Raw genomic sequence first — 5,029 nt, 5'->3', positions numbered from 1 at the left:
ATATATATATATATATATATATATATATATATATATATATATATATATATATATATATATATAATTTCCCCAAACCTTATATTTTATGCACAAATGTAAATAATATCTCACAATCTTATCCCAACACACCCGTAAACAATCTTTTCTTAGACACAATGCATACATGATTCTTTGCGAAAAACAAAATTGCAAAGAGGTAAAAATTCACCAACTTGGAACTAGAAGAGATGAGCAAATCCAAAATCCAATAAGCTTCAACCAAATCCAAATCCAAGCAACAAAAATCTCCAATGCGCTGGAAATAATTCTAGAAAGGCTAACCTGACAAAATGCTCAGAGAGCTCAATAAATAAAATTGTATTAAAAAACCATGCAATTAACTAACCAGTCAAAATAAAGAAAAATACTATATTTCATACCAGCCCGCTTCCTGAATTCGAGGTAAGATACAAAATAAAATTATTTACTTACCCCAATCTTTCAACCAATCATATAAAATGGTAGATAGAAGTATATATAACTATGGGCACAATAAAATATGAAAGTCCAATAACAATAAAATAACCCAAGATAATATAAATAAATACCATCAAATAAATATAAAGCCATAACAACATAAAATCATAAATAATTAAACAATAAATAAATAATAAAAAAGCATTAAAGCACCAATTTAATATAAACCAATAAATCAAGGCTTAATAAACAATAGTCAAACAACATTAACAAATATTAATTAATCATCCAAATATAATTAGATATCAAAGCTATACCTTAATTTAATTTATCATCAATAAATTATATTAATTATATAATCAAATAATCACAACACCATAGGGCAACTCGACATTGGGTCGTACATCATAACACAAGACTCTAATCATTGACTCAAGCCACGACACTAACCAAAAAGGATGACAACTTAAGGCTAGAGTGTATAGAGGGAACTCATGCCATCTCTAACAACTTTCCATTGGGATAGAGACATGCTTATACCTGTGAAAATAGGTGGAGTTGATGTCTAGTACTTGCAATCCTGCAACCACCAATGGTCACGAGACAATATATACACTAATGTGTATCATAAATAATCAAGCAAGTGAAGAGAATCACAATGTCATATCGTGCTCATAATGAGTGGTATGACGTTGTCTCTATCACAAATACACCGGCAAGACAATCACAATCGTTATAGCATCAATTCAACCAATGTAATCATGGAATAGGGTTAGCATAATCAAGATACCATCATAATCACATAGATAATCCAATCCATCATGGATAATGAGTACATATACCTAGTCAACAAATATAGAATCCATCATCATAATAATCCAAGGTATGTCACCATCCACATAAGAGTCATCATATGACATATATCCATATAAATGTCTAGCATCATGAAAATATTAGCTAAAATATCAGTAGATTCATAAGCATCAATCAAAACATCATCATAGAGTCTAAGCAAGTCTAATAATGCATAAGTTTAAAGGTGAATCAAAGAGGGACACTACACTCTTTGTCTCTATCTCTCCCTATCCATATCTATCCTCCTCTCTCTCTCTCTCTCATCTCTCTCTCTCTCACTCTCTCTCTCTCTCTCTCTCTCTCTCGTCTCTCTCTCTCTCTCTCTCTCCCCTTATCTCTCTCTATCTCTTCTCATATGCCATCTCTAATATCCTTTTATCCCTAAATCTCTATCTCTCTCCCCCCCCCTCTCTCTCTTCATCTCTCTCTTATCTCCACCTTATCTTTTTGCCCCCATGTATTTATCTCAAAATTACTTAGGGATAATTACTTTCTTCCCTTCCATTGATCCATATGTTGTAGAAGATTTAAAAAGTAGAATTAATGCCCATGAATGGTGGATTCTCAATATAAAATTAAGTATTGGTCAAGGAGTTAGAATAACATAAAATTTTGCATTAACAACTACTTGAAACACCTAGGATTATGTGAGAATATCATTTGGACCAAATAGAACAAGACCAACTTTCTAAAGAGTCATGGATCAAAAACACGAGATCAACTTTCTAAAGAGCCATGAAACATTCCATTTGTAGGCCTAATCAATGAAATCATGATTCCTCTTTATCAAGATGACACAACCACACTACTCCAAGGATAGGGAAGATCACTATGAACACTTGGAATATTTAAAAAGTGACTTGAATACATGATTTATGTAGAACCCCAAAAATGCAAATTTGGTATGTACGAAGGTAAACTACTATGACATTTTATGTCTAAAGATGGAACAAAGATATACCCACAAAGAGTAAAAATAATTATCCATAATAGAAGGCCTAAAACAATTACGGTAGTGGAGTCCTTCTTTAGGTAAATGAACTTCATGAGGAGGTTCATACCAAATTTTATTGAGAAGACCAAAGTGATATCTAAGATTTTAAAGAAGGAACAATTGATTGCATGGAGTGATGAAACAAACGAGAAATTTACGAAGATAAGGGAAACATGTCAAACATTCACCAAACTTGGTAAGTCCAAGATTCCAAATCTTTCAAATTTTTCTCATTTTCTTCTCTTCATACTATTGCTTATATGCTACTCCAAAAGAACAAGGACATGAGAAAACCATTGCATTTTTAGTAAGTCATTACAAGGTGCATAATTGAATTATTCAATAATGAAAAAACATGTTTATGCCCTTATTAAATCTCCCAATAACTATAATCCATACTTTTAATAGGAGAAAAAATAATCGTGTATGTGTCCCATGCATTAGTAAAAGATATTTTTATTTTGAAAGAAGTCTTAAGAAAGAGATGCAAATGGATTAGTAAGATCCAAAAATATTAATTAAGGGTATATAAAACAAAATTGGTTAGAGGGAAAAGCTTGGCCAAATTGATGAAAAATTAAAAATTTAGAAGCAAATGAGGTCAATGTAGATAATTTTGTTTATGCATATACTTGTCATCCATGAAAAATGATCCTTGGTACAATCATACAATCTTCCACATTTGGAACATGAAGTTTTCCTTTGGGATGAATGAGTGATAGCAAAGAACTTCCAGATATATATGAGAGAGAGAGAGAGAAGATGAGAGAGAGATGAGAGAGAGAGAGAGAGAGAGAGAGGAGAGAGAGAGAGAGAGAGAGAGAGAGAGAAGAGAGAGAGAGAGAGAGAGAGAGAGAGAGAGAGAGAGAGAGAGAGAGAGAGAGAGAGAGAGAGAGAGAGAGAGAGCCCATGGATATGTACCATATTTGAATTGTTAGCACAGAACAATTGATTTAAACACACACTCTCTCTCTCTCACTCACTTTACACTTTATTTCCTCTCTTTCTCTCATGCTCTATCTCTATTTATACACCTCCTCTCTATGTTGCATCAATTTTAATAATGATAAACAATTTTTTTTTTTTTTTGTAGCAAATAGGAACATTCTCTTCAAAAGAACAAGTTGGTTCTACATGCGATGCTTCCCTAAGAGTTTCTTTGATATCAATAGTTTTTAATACATGAAAATAATGTATATCTTAATAGATAATGATTTTCCCAACCATATTTATCTAGAAATCAATGAACCAAAATCCAACATACTAAAAATTACGAATATTTCATCTTCTTTCAAAAGAAGGGGCCACTTATACCATCACAAAATCATATCAATATCAAGTTCAAACAAATGATGCAACATAGCTTAACACTATAAATGATTTGGGAAAATAAGTCTATGCTATATCGTGTCTCTCATACCTACATGTCATCCTAAATTGAGGTTCTTGTCGATGCATCAATTTCAAAGGACTTTTCCCATCATTGTTTTGTAAGAAGGAATGAAGCTTTATGACATAAAACATGTCGTACTTAAAGTGTAACTACATTATGAAAATTAATTTAATGGGTGACACTTGGAGCTAAACTCAAAAGTAATTGAATTTTGTGTGTGTCAAAAATTAAAGCTACCACATATTCATGTATAGGGACATTGAGTGTAGAACATCATTTACTTAATAGCTTGCCAATTTGACTTAAATACGTTGAAATAACATTATTCACAAATTCGAAAGGTAATGCACATATTCCATCCTCTTAAACTTATAAGCTCAACAAGAATTGAAAATGACAAATACACACAAGACTAGGTACAATAGAATTATAGAAACAAAAATTGAATAGAAGAAACACACAATTGTCAAGATGCCACAATAAGAATCAAACAATTATGGTCATTTTAAGTTAATTGATGTTGTAATTGATATTACCAATCTATATAAACAATAAAAACCACTTAAAAGTAACTCTTATCAAATCTTACCAATCTGCTTTATGCTATGTCCACATCCTTGTTAATGTATCAACTACTAGTTGGTCCACACTTACTAAAGGAGATTTATGATAACCTTATGTAAAATAAAGAAATATAGATGTATAAATAGCTATGCTCTACTACTTTTTATATTGTTTGTCTATTATATGTATACATTTGTTGTGTATATGTATCCATGTTCACATTAGAGATAATATAAAACAAAATTAAATTATATTATTTTTCAATTTATTAAGCCGAGAAGCATCTACAATGACATCAAAATGTCTGTAAACAAAAAGCCATTTTTGAAACAATTTGACATGCAAATGACAGGTAAATGCATGAAATATGCCATCTTTCAGTTTTTGTGGAGGTGTTATTTTATTACTCCAAATAAAATAGAACCCTCACCACTTGTCTCCAACTAGATTCACAAGTTTTTTCATGTAGGACTTTCATGTTTAGTATTTTAGAATAACATTATTTATTTTATAGATAATTCTTTTCTATTATAAGATATTTCTCGATATATTATATATATATATTTTTAATATAAATATACTAGTCTAATAAGCCAATTAAATCTAACTCTAGTAATTTTATATAAATTAAATATCGTAATTTTGGAATAGTTTTTTTTTTAAAAAGTGTGTCTTTTTTAAAAATTTGACTTCATCCCAAAGGGAAACGCGCGCCAACGGCTCTGAAACCCTCCAGAACATGGTGTTGTCGATATTACAGTTTAAAA

This window comes from Cryptomeria japonica, chromosome 3 (assembly GCF_030272615.1).
Source record: "Cryptomeria japonica chromosome 3, Sugi_1.0, whole genome shotgun sequence".
Classification (NCBI taxonomy): Eukaryota; Viridiplantae; Streptophyta; class Pinopsida; order Cupressales; family Cupressaceae; genus Cryptomeria; species Cryptomeria japonica.
The sequence above is the reverse complement of the archived record's forward strand: the minus strand, read 5'-3'. Positions refer to the sequence as shown.